Raw genomic sequence first — 13,241 nt, 5'->3', positions numbered from 1 at the left:
TACGCGGAAAATCAATATAACCCGTGACACCAGGTTAGCTCTGACCACGGAGGCCGCAGGCGCCCTCTCGAATAGCGGAAGGTGCCCCACCTTAGACACCTTCTCGAGTGGGTCTTAGAAGCCCAGGCAAATAAATGGTCGCAGAGGACATCCGCGCTCCAGATGGACACTCAGCTGGAATTTGGGAGAGAGAGTGACATGGGGAGACCAAGTTTCAGTGAACAAGGCCCGCACTTTATTTTCCAAAGTAGTTTTTATACCTTAAGGTATGCATAGAGGATAATGGGGGAAGGGGTAGAGTCATGCAGCAAGCCAGGCTTTCTTCCTGCAAACTTATCATATGCAAAAGTTCAGGTGATTGACATCATCTTCTGGCCCGGAGGCCTGTTAACATTTTAAGAAACTTATCTTTCTCTAAAGGTGATTATTCCAAAGTCAGGCGCCAGCCTTCCAAAAAGCATTGGACAAAGCTGCACTTTACATTTCTATACACCCATTATATCAATCAATACACTGCCAAGGACACAGTAGGTAAGGAGTATGGAGACTTAGCAGCAAACATTGGCCCAACAAGTGAAAAACCCTTCACCAATACATTTTCTAATCAATCTTTTAACTACTCAAAGGAATCTGTGTTTAGGCAGTTTAGAACATCTCCTGCCTCTCACAGTTGGGAGGCTCTGAACAATCACATGTGGCCGGAAAAACCCATTCAGGCAGGCTAGAGGATTTCCAAAGGAGTTTGTAGGTTGAAACACTGTCACATCCAGGAATTATTAACTGGAGCTGTAAGCTAACTCTTTTTTTTTTTTTCAGAGAGAGGTAGTGGGGGACAGCCCCCCGTAAAGTCAGAGGTGTAGGTGAAAGCACAAAGCAGAAAGTAGGCAGACTCTGGTTTTGGGGGTAGATGCTCGAGAATTTCCAGGGGGACTCCTGAGGCTCGATCCCGCCTTTGCGTATGCCGAGCCTCCTTCCTCATGACCTTTGTCATGGGCGGAGTGCTCACGCTGGCTCCCGGCAGTGATAGAATTCCAGTTGAGCTATTACAGATCCTCACTCAATATGCAATATGCCGGCTCCCAGCATCTCCCCCTTTTTTATTTCTTAAAACAGCCAGATGCAGCTCAGTCGCGAGCTTCTGAATGTTCTGCCGAAGAATCCTGACAATACAAGGAAGAATGAATATGAGAAGCAAAATTAAAGCACCAGCAGCGATGTATCCAAGGATATTAGACAGAATGTTTTTTCCTGAAATGAAGTTAGAGAAAGTGTGAAAAAAGTCATTAGCTGCCCCAGCGGCAGTAAAATCCAGTCAAGAGTGTTTCAGGGTCTGTATTTGATTATGAAGTTTCCCTAAGTCCAGGCCAATGTCAGAGCTGTTCCAAACACCTGAGATATGATTTTTGATTTTTTCCTATTCATAATCTGTCTCGTTTACCTTTAAAGATGTCATGCATATCCACCAGTAATCAGCGTGGCAAGACAGAGCCATTTTCACTTTTAAAGTCTGTAACTCAGTCCCAATATGCATTATTGCCTCTTCTAAGGCGTCTACTCTCATCTCTAATTTCCTATCTATAGCTTCCTGTGTTGCTAGAGTTAGTGAAACATTTTTAGACATGGTATCAACATATTGGGCAGTATGCACTTGTTGAGTCAATGATATTGCTGCCACAGTAACAGAAGTAATTGCGGTTATTAAAGCCGATATTCCTAAAATAAGTAAGCCCACAAATCGCCGTTGTTGCATTAAATCTCGTAGTTGTTGTAACACGGCAAGACTATAGTTATATCAATAAGTGGTTACATTATAAGATAAGGTGGATGTTGTAACGCTTACAAAGGAGCAAATATTATATTGAGGGTTTAAACAAGATGAGAGCATACATTGTTCACAGGTCACTACATTGGGTCCACCAGTTTAAAGTCACATGTACATTAAGTTTTCCAGAATCGTTGGTAAAGAGAAAAACATAAGGAGAGGGTAGACAAGCCAAATCAGAATAAGTAGAATTATTTTCTGGTTGGAGTTCGCGCTGCAGCAGCCCCGTCGGTCCCGCCGGGATCTCGATGTTTATCTTGCCTCCCCTTCTGGCGGGCTCCTCTTTTGCGATCGAAGCAATGGGGGAACTGGATGTCTGGGGGTCTGCAACATGGTGAATCAGCCTGTCTAAATTGGAGAATCTGTATTCTGTGGAAAAATATAAGCACATCCTCGACCGATAGTTAATAATGGGTCAGGACCCTTCCATTGTCCTGAGAGGGCCTTCCATTTGACTAATGGTTTTGTATTTAATTGCTCTGGGCACCAATGGGAAGCATTGCAATAATTCCAGCTGAATCAGTATTTAAAATATTTATTACGAAAAGAGCATGTTGCAAGATTTGATGGGAGAACTATACTTAAACTCCCCTTCTTTTAGTTTTTTGAATTATTTGGATTTTTAATGTTGGATGTGTTCTTTCAACAATGGCTTGTCTCTGTGGGTAATAAGGGATGCCTGTATTATGTTTAATTTGAAACTTTATGCAAAATTTCTGAAAAGACTTAGAACTGTAAGCAGGAGCATTGTCAGTTTTCAAAACTTTTGGCAGGCCCAAATATGAAAAACAAGTAAAGAGATGTTGTATTACATCTTTACCTGCCTCTCCGGTACAAGCAGTTGTAATAATAACGTGAGAAAAGGTATTTATAGTTACATGAACAAAAGACAGTTTTCCGAATGAAGAGACATGAGTTACATCCGTCTGCCAGAGTACGTTAGGTTTGAGACCATGAGGATTAACTCCCATAGGTAGATTATTATAAACAGTGGGGCAGTGTAAGCAAGAACGCACAATCTCTCGAGCAGTCTCTCTGGGAATTTGGAATTGATGTCTTAAAGCAGTAGCGTATTGATGATGAAGTGAGTGAGAGGCTCTGGCCTCCTCAATCACAGTAGCCACTGTATTTCTGGTTAACAAGTCAGCCAAATCATTAAAGGCATTTAAAGGGCCGGGCAATCTGGAATGAGCCCGAATATGTCCAATGAAAAATATTTTATTTCTTTTCCAAATTTGTTGTTGTAATTTAGTTAACAAATGAAATATGGTAGTTTTATTTTCAGGCAGGACCGCAGTCTCAATGTGTGTAAACAGCCTGACCACATACTGAGAATCAGAGTAAAGATTAAATTCCTCATCTGCAAACATAGCAAAAGCCTCTATGACTGCTGTTATTTCAGCTCTTTTAGCTGAAGTTTTTTGTGTTTTTAAAACTTTTTGGTGATTTTTAGTAACTATGAAGGCTTTACCATTTGTTGACCCATCAGTAAAAACTATTTGAACATTTGGAACAGGAGATTGTTTATATCTGACAGGAAAATTAACTGGATGTCTGGATATAAAATTCAGCAAAACATGTGAAGGTAAACAATGCAAAAATTTTTGACCAAAATAGTTTCCTATAGCAATCTGCCAATTTTCATCAAACATTAGAAGCACATCAAGTTGTTCTTTATTATATGGAATTACAATTTTTGATGACTCTTTACCAAATAATTTAATGTTCTACTTTTTTCCTTTAATATCAAAGTAGCTATCAATCCTAGATAAGAAGCCACTACTTTTTTAGTTTGAGCGGGAAGATGGACCCACTCTAGGGAGCCGTTTTGCCATAAAACCAATTTTTTGTCTGGCTTCCCCAATTACACCTATGGGGGTTTTATGGCAAAGGAATTGTCAAGCAGTTGTCAATTTAATTTTTTAATTTTTACATTTTAACAACATAAATTTAGAGATATGTTAATTTAGGTCTAATGTTTAGTTTAGGTCTCTGTACAAATTTAAATAATAAATGTATAACCTCCTTATCTCATTTTAGTATATAGATATACCTAAATGCAAAATGTATTTATATATGTATTTATATATGGCAACAAGTATAAAGTTATTGACATATAATATATATAAATCAATATACTTGAATTAATCTTTATAATTAATATATTAATTAATATATATTACAGCAATACAACACGTACACAGCTAATACCAACCAACACAAACCAATGCACTGCAATAATACATGTCACACATATATAATTATACAGTATATAGAACATATATCATCACAGCACATCAATCCATACCAATTAATATCAGCCACTCACACATTATATTACTGTAATATATATTTAATTATACAGTATATATATAATATGTATATATAGCATACATATTTATATACAAATTAATCAAGTATAGATCTATAAATAGAATTAGGTATACCTTTATTATATTTTATTTATACCCATACCTAACTAGGCAAACTGCAATTATGTAAATATATTTATATTATGTATTTATAACAACATATAAAGTATTGTTAATTGTACCGCCTGTTGATGACTAAGAAATTGAGAAAACCCTTCTCTGAGTATCTCCTATTTGAGACAGCACGTCCCTCCCCCATAGGGTAAAGGGGAGCATAGGAACTACATAGGGTTGAAAAGTTCCACAGGTATCCTCAAACTGCCAATCTAACATTTTTGAACTTTTAACTACTGTGGGGGCTAGAGGGCAAATGAAACAAAATTTGACCCCTGAAATCTATCAGGGCAACTTGCCAATCATCACTATTTTGTAAAAGACTTGCAGTTGATCCTTATTGAGTGAAATTATTATATTTGCTACTTCTTTTCTAAAAAGTTCTACACTTCTTTTTTCCTCATTTTATAATTAATTGTGTCACCAAGCTGGGATAAGATAAAACTATTTTTCTTGGGGTCACTGATAGATGGAACCAATGGGCCTTTTTGTCACAAGCGCCTTGTAGGTGTATGTTTTGTGGCAAGAATAATTTAATCTCATCTTTTGGTAATATTAATCCTAATTAACTGATCATTTAAAGTCTCATCTACTTTAACAAGAGCAGTCTGTCATCTTAGTCAACTTTCGCTTAGATCTGGAATTAGGATCGCTTTTTAAGTAATCAAACAAAGGCTTTAAATCTGCAGTAGTCAGTTTTAAATGTGGGTGTATCCAATTACTGTCCCCTAATAACCCCTAATAATTTTTGGAAATCATTTAAAGTTAGTAAACAATCTCTCTGCAGCTTCAAATGGGCATTATCAATTTTTAAAACTTTTGGCACCTAAATATGAGAAGCAAGTAAAGAGGTGCTGCACAACATCTTTATAACTTCTCCAATTATCGTTTTGTAAACTAAATCTGGTCTATAGCTTTTTAGATGACAAGTAACCATCTAATCTTTGCTTGAATACTTCCAGCAACGGGGAACTCACTACTCTTCAAGGTTTTAAACTCTCCCTCACCTTTTTTTCTATAGCATTCCCACTCCGCTTTTTCTAATCCCACCAACTCATTTTCAGTAGTATGTGTTGGCCAGGAGCTGGGTCAGTCTTTCCCAGAAATGTTAAGAGACGTCTGTTCTTGTGTCTAATAGCCCTGACATTTTACTTTCTTGAATTAAAAGATCTTTTAAAGGCCTTGGAGCTGTAATTTCCTGCACCCAAAAGGCTAGATCACTAGATCTAAACGCTCTGTGGCTCTTAGCTTGAGAAGTCAAGTTTTTTCCTGTCTGATAAGGTAAAAGCAAAAACTGTTATTCTTTTGACCTTTATTAATTTGCACAGTTTTAGTAGGCTGCGAGATCAAAACTTTAATTTCTCTAATATAATCAGAATCTACTACACCATGCACCACCGAATTTTTTTTTTTTTTTTAAGAAAGCGAGCTACGCCCTAGCACAAGTCTTACAATGCCCTCAGGCAGGGGGCCAGCCACTCCCATTGGAATTGGAGTAACCAGCTAGTCAAGGGTTAATATTGTTGCTAAATCCCCTTATGGTTTTTCTCTTAGCCTGGGTGAGACCCCCCTGAGGGGGTTTTCTCCAAGGAGCACGCTCTGCATATTGTGCATGCAGTCTTGTTTTAAAAGCTCCACTGTTTAAAAAACTTTTTTTTTTTTCTCAGGCTTAGGTAACACTTTGAGAGGCTTTGGGGGCAAAGCGGGGAACTCTTGGGCCCTGAAAAGCGCAAAAGGAGGCGGCGGCGATGGCCTTAAATCATAAACTGGTGGATAAGTTTTTTGTTTTTTAAAGGTTTGTGCAGAGCGGGAGGGAGCTCGCCAGGGCACCTGGTCACAGTGTCTCTTACTGTCTTTCTCTCTCTCTTCCTGCCTTTCTCACTTTTTTTTTTTCACCCTTCTTTTTTCGCTACCCTTCTTTCCTTCATTTCTTTTTCTTTACCCTCTTCTCTTCCTTAATTTTTTTTTTATCTTTTTCTCTGTATCTCCTTTTTTAACTTCCTTTTTCTATCTTGATGCGTTCCCTGATTCCTTCTTTTTCCGTTCCTCTCCTTTTCACTCTTTAGCTCTTTTTCTAGATCTTTTTCTATTTTCTTTCCTTTTTTTTTTTTTCCACTTTTTTTTTTTTTCTTTTTTTTTTTTTTTTGCTTGGGTGAGGCCCCCCGAGGGGTTTTTCTGCAATGAGCAGGCTCTGTATATTGTGTATTCTTTAAAAGCTCCTTTGTTTTAAAAAAAATCTTTTTTATCTTTTTCAGCTTTAGGCAATTGTCTGGGAGACTTTGGATGTAAACTGGGGAATTCTTAGGCCCTGGGAGGTGCAAGCGGAGGTGGGGTAGTTGCCTTAAATCAGAAATTGTTGGATAAATTTTTAAAGGTTTGTGTAGAGGGGGAGGGGGCTCGCCAGGGCGCCCGGCCGCAGCGTCCTGTAAGCCCTCTCCTTCCTCGGGAGGTAGAGCACAGTCTCCCTCCTTTCCTTTGTCAATGGCAGAAAATATGATCTGCGCAGAAGGTGGAGACCCACTACCATCCACCGCTATAGCTTCTCCCATAGGCTATCCCACAGCCTCATGAGGAGGGTCCAGAACATTTTTAATCATATTTATAGGATAAGTTTTTAGTTGTTTTTTACCTTCACCCAAGTATCTAAATTAACAGTAGCCTCTTTATCAGTTTGAAGATTACTTGTATAAAGAGTTGTCATTCTTAGTTTCAGTGTTACCCATGTCAGAAAATTAAGTATAATAGAAGATAAAGCTTTTAGCTTTTAAAAGATCAGGCTTTTTTTTGGCCTTTTAACTTCAGAAACCGTTTTCTCTAAGTCTTCAACACTTTCAACACTTCCCACTCCTCAGCCCTGTCTATCCTACAGGGGGGTCCGCGGCACCCTTGAGTGGGGTCCTAGCCGTCCCGAACATTGGAAGGACAATAGGGGCTGATGACCCAGATTGTCCCGGGGGGGGAAACAGAAGGCTGATGACCCAAACTGTTTCGAGGGGGGAGCAGTAGAGCTGATGACCCAAACTGCTCCGTGGGGGAACAAGAGAGCTGATGACCCAGTTGTTCCGAGAACGGGGGAGCAAAAAGGGCTGATGACCCTAATTGCTTTGGGGAGCTTACCTTCGAAGTCCCTGTCTCGGGCGCCACCTGCCGGGGACCAGCCCCGGCTGATCCAGGGTATTCGAAGGAGAGACGGCTAGGCGAGGGTCAGGGAATAACTGCTTAATTACACTTTAATTAAGGATACAAAGAGTAATAGAATAAGGATAGCTCAGTGAGGAAATTCAGTGGAGAAAAGCGGCTGAAATAAGGATAGCTCAGTAGGAAAATTCAGTGGAGAAAAGAAGCTGAGTGGCTTGGTTTACGCGGAAAATCAATATAACCCGTGACACCAGGTTAGCTCTGACCACGGAGGCCGCAGGCGCCCTCTCGAATAGCGGAAGGTGCCCCACCTTAGACACCTTCTCGAGTGGGTCTTAGAAGCCCAGGCAAATAAATGGTCGCAGAGGACATCCGCGCTCCAGATGGACACTCAGCTGGAATTTGGGAGAGAGAGTGACATGGGGAGACCAAGTTTCAGTGAACAAGGCCCGCACTTTATTTTCCAAAGTAGTTTTTATACCTTAAGGTATGCATAGAGGATAATGGGGGAAGGGGTAGAGTCATGCAGCAAGCCAGGCTTTCTTCCTGCAAACTTATCATATGCAAAAGTTCAGGTGATTGACATCATCTTCTGGCCCGGAGGCCTGTTAACATTTTAAGAAACTTATCTTTCTCTAAAGGTGATTATTCCAAAGTCAGGCGCCAGCCTTCCAAAAAGCATTGGACAAAGCTGCACTTTACATTTCTATACACCCATTATATCAATCAATACACTGCCAAGGACACAGTAGGTAAGGAGTATGGAGACTTAGCAGCAAACATTGGCCCAACAAGTGAAAAACCCTTCACCAATACATTTTCTAATCAATCTTTTAACTACTCAAAGGAATCTGTGTTTAGGCAGTTTAGAACATCTCCTGCCTCTCACAGTTGGGAGGCTCTGAACAATCACATGTGGCCGGAAAAACCCATTCAGGCAGGCTAGAGGATTTCCAAAGGAGTTTGTAGGTTGAAACACTGTCACATCCAGGAATTATTAACTGGAGCTGTAAGCTAACTCTTTTTTTTTTTTCAGAGAGAGGTAGTGGGGGACAGCCCCCCATAAAGTCAGAGGTGTAGGTGAAAGCACAAAGCAGAAAGTAGGCAGACTCTGGTTTTGGGGGTAGATGCTCGAGAATTTCCAGGGGGACTCCTGAGGCTCGATCCCGCCTTTGCGTATGCCGAGCCTCCTTCCTCATGACCTTTGTCATGGGCGGAGTGCTCACGCTGGCTCCCGGCAGTGATAGAATTCCAGTTGAGCTATTACAGATCCTCACTCAATATGCAATATGCCGGCTCCCAGCATCATCCCCTTCTCTGCTTGCTTTCAGTCTTTCCTACCATCAGGGTCTTTTCCAATGAATCAGTTCTTTGCATCAATGTGGCCAAAGTATTGGAGTTTCAGCTTCAACATCAGTCCGTCCAATGAATATTCAGGACTGATTTCCTTTAGGATGGACTGATTGGATCTTAAAATCGGTTAAAATAGGGAATTTTACATCCTGCGCATTTTACCAGGATTGGAATAAAAAAGAAGGTCTTCCCTGATGACCCAGTGGCTAAGACGCTGCCCTCCCCATGCAGGGCGCTGAGGTTTGATCCCTCATCAGGGAACTAAATCCCACAGGCTGTTGATACAACTGAGAGTTCAAGTGCCTCAACGTGCCTCCCATGCCTCAACTAAGCGTTCGCACACTGCAGCTAAAGATCCCTTTGATGCTGCATTGAAGACCAGGGGCTGCAAGATGAATCAACACATACTTAGAACAAACTCAGCCTTGTGTGATGGGTGCTTCTGTTTAAAGACACCTCGTGTGACACACACATGGCTCATCCATGTGGAACCGCCACTGGCGCCGTTCCTAAGCTCACTGACACGCCATCGTCTCCACAGTGAGGCCGGCACAGCCCTCCTGAGCTTGGCCGCACCAGGGGGCCCTCAGCTCTATGCCTGGGGACCATTTTAAGCTGCAAAATCGCCGCCAAAGGGCACCAAAATGTGAAACAAAGAAGTAAACCCATGACAGAAAGGACCCTTGTTATAGCCGGGACTGAGACAGGCAGGGACAGCTGTCAGCCACGGCGGGACGGCAGGTATGGGGCGACTTGGACGTTGTGGCTGCTCTGCAGATACCCATGAATGGCCAAAAACAGAGCTGTTCGCATTAATCTGCATTTATAAATATGCTCCAGTGAGTTCTAGGGGAGTTTGGGAATACAGAACCATAAAGAGTGAGGATGGCTGAGTGTTTCTTTCCTTTCTGAGCTGGTCTCTCCTTCTCTGTGACTTTCTCACTTGTCTCCCAGCCGGTGGTGTGGCTGTTTCCTGCCCAATACGATGGACAATCCTAGGACTGTTCCTCCTGAAGATTTATAGGCCAGGCAGACCTACCCCTGACTTTTGCAAGTGACATGGGTTTGACCCACTATCCCAGTGTGTCTGGGACCAAAAGATTTCCCAGGATGTACGACTTTCAAGTGCCCAAAGCAGGGAAGTCCCTGGCAAACTGAGCTGAGTCGGACTTTGTATATATATATGTGTGTGAAAAAGATCTAAAGGTTTTAAATCTATATAATATGGCTGAAAGTTGAAACCTTAGTCAATGCTTTTATCAAGATAAAACTATTTGCAACTCCACTGGCCCACTCTCACCTAGCTGCCAAAGTAAAGAGTAACAGGTTTCGTGCCTTAGAGTCAGGCCAGTGAACTAACCAGCTTAATAGCAACAGGTGTTTCTTAATACCACAAAGTGTTCCTCAGTCTTTGGGTACCGCTGCTGCTGCTGCTGCTGCTAAGTTGCTTCAGTCATGTCCACCTCTGTGCAACCCCATAGATGGCAGCCAACGAGGCTCCCCCATCCCTGGGATTCTCCAGGCAAGAACACAGGAGTGGGTTGCCATTTCTTCTCCAATGCATGAAAGTGAAAAGTGAAAGTGAAGGTGCTCAGTCCTGTCCGACTCCTAGCGACCCCATGGACTGCAGCCCACCAGTCCCCCCCGTCCATGGGATTTTCCAGGCACGAGTACTGGAGTGGGGTGCCATTGCCTTCTCCGCAGTCTTTGGGTACAGCCACTGCCAAAACAGCCCACATTAGATCAGGATACCTTGATGTTTAGGACATGAAGTTCGGCAGGGAGTGGACACTTGCTGTTTCTGGGTAACACCACTGCGTGCCATGTACCTTAATTGGCCCCAGACTACCAGACAGAGCTTTGACCTGGTCATTCCTAAATGCTTTGACTCGCAGTCAAATTCTTGCTCCGTGAGCAGTTCTAGCAAGGCATAACGGAGTGGTGGGGCTCCAGGGGCCCGATGTGCCAGTGCCATCTGTAGTGGGGCCAGTCTTGTGGAGTGAGCCCTCCACCCATGGAGACCGTGTTAACTCTGGGTAACAAGCGTCAGACCTGAACGCAATGCTGGACACCCAGCTGGTGCTTCTGAGAGTTGTTGAAGTGGTGCTGGAAAAGTTGTCAACATAATGATGTCAGAAGCTTGGTGGGGAAAAACAGCATGAAAGTGTTATTCACTCCGTTGTGTCTGACTCTTTGCAACCCCGTGGAATGTAACCCACCAGGCTCCTCTGACCATAGCATTCTCCAGGCAAGAACACTGGAGTGGGTAGCCATTCCCTTCTCCAGGGGATCTTCCTGATCCAGGGATCAAACGTAGGTTTCCTGCCTTGGCAGGCAGATTCCTTACTGTCTGAGCCTCCAGGGAAGCCCATAAAACAGCTGAACGTCAGGAATCCCCACAAAGTGTTAACATAGGTTAACACTACGTGCCGCCTCTGCAGGGTGCAAGGGTTCAATCCCTGCTTGAGGAACTAATACTCTGCAAGCCTTGTAGTGTGGCCAAGAAAACCCCGCAAAACAAAAACTGCCTACCCTCACACAGCGGGATTGCTTAAAAGGAGTTCCTGGGTTACCACTTCCTGGTAGGTTTAAGTTGAGACCTTGGGTAGAATAAGCTCAAGACGTGGTGATTTGGATCATCATTTCGGTTTGGAAACAGCTCCTCCTGCCTCTTTCCTCCCATAACTTCCATTGGAATCACTGAAATGAACAGAATTTTAGCTATCAGCATTATTTCACCCTTTAGTTTATTTAATAATTGACTTTGGCTCTGGAAAACTTCTCATATGTCCATGTATATATATTTACCCAAAAGTTCAATGATAGCTTACCAAACTTGATATAGTTGTAGACTTACTGCATCAGGGCCTCCTTTTGGAGAATATTCCCAGCGTGGGAGTAGTGGTTTGCCGCCCGCTTGTCACAGTGGCATGCCAGGCTCAGTCCCTGGCGTTGGCTGTGAAGTCCTCATCTCCCTTTCTTTACCCTTGGATGTGTGGCAGAAATATCAGCATTGCCTTGTTTCCCATCCGTAGTTTGGATATTGTGAAAATGGTGTCAGTATCTGGCCTTAAAATATATTTGTGTACTCATTCTCCAAATAAGAGAAGTATTTTGAATTTTCTGTTTAATCCATCGGGAAGTAAAGAAATATCTCATTTCCCTCTTTAAATTTATACCAGGTACTAATGCTTTTAAAGACCCAGCCGTTTAAAAATTTTCCCTTTATGTCAGTTTACCAGGAACATTTCCAATAATGAACTTTTACATAGTGGTTCGTAGTACGGATGCAGGGGGGAGCCTGACCACTTTGGCAAAGCAGGTCATGTGCTATCTTCCCTTCCGTCCTTAAAACGTGCATTTATATCACATACAGGTTTGACACTGAATGTTGAAAAGCAAAGTAGGATCTGCTATAGGTCCCTTTAAATTTTATAGAAAACATCGAGGTTTTTAAAAGGTTACGTAAATGTACACTATCTTAAAATACTTGACTGTTGTCAATAAAGTGTTAGTATTTGTGAAATTATTAGTCCCATTCAGAAATATTTCTTATATTTCCTGGAAATTTGTGGCATAATAAAACATATCCAGAGGTTATGTGTTTATGATATTATTTTCCAAACAATAAGTTTATTATTTTTAGGATAAACATGACTTGTTTCCTTGGTTTCGGGCATATATTAACTTGCGAATCACTGAAGTTATCTGTCTCATCTTTCTAAAATCGTTACTGATTTTATTGCACTGCAGTTACCTTTAGAGAGGAAGAGGAAGGCTTTCCGGTGTGTATTTCTAAGGGAATTTGCTAAATGTAAATAGCTTGTCAATGGAGAAGGCAATGGCACCCCACTCCAGTGCTCTTGCCTGGAAAATCCCATGGACGGAGGAGCCTGGTAGGCTGCAGTGCATGAGGTCGCTAAGAGTCGGACACGACTGAGCGACTTCACTTCGCTCACCCTCACACGGTTAAGGAAACTAAGCTAAGAGGTAAAAGATCTAACTCTGCTAATGAGTGGCAAAGCCTGCATTTGGGCTCAGTCATCCCTGGCGGCTCAAATGATAAAGAGTCTGCCTGCTGCGGGACGTCTGGGTTTGATCCCTGGGTGGGGAAGATCCCCTGGAGGAGGAAATGGAAACCCACTTCAGTATTCTTGCCTGGAGAGTTCCATGGACAGAGGAGCCTAGCGGGCTAGAGTCCATGGGGCCGCAAAGAGTCGTACACGACTGAAGCAACTACCACAACAACACTGATCCCATCCAAAGCTCACAGCCTGCCCTGCGGGAGCACTGGGCAAGGGGCTGAGAGCTGGGACCTGGGACCCCTGCTCAGACCTTTCTTCTCTTTGTTTGGGCACGAGGGTGTCCACTTGCTGTTCATGTACCGCAGAGTCACTCTCAGCCCTGCTCCTCTCCCACCTTCATCCGGGTCACACCACAGA

The sequence above is a fragment of the Bubalus bubalis genome, chromosome 4 (assembly GCF_019923935.1).
Source record: "Bubalus bubalis isolate 160015118507 breed Murrah chromosome 4, NDDB_SH_1, whole genome shotgun sequence".
Taxonomy (NCBI): Eukaryota; Metazoa; Chordata; class Mammalia; order Artiodactyla; family Bovidae; genus Bubalus; species Bubalus bubalis.
This window is presented reverse-complemented; position numbering follows the sequence as displayed.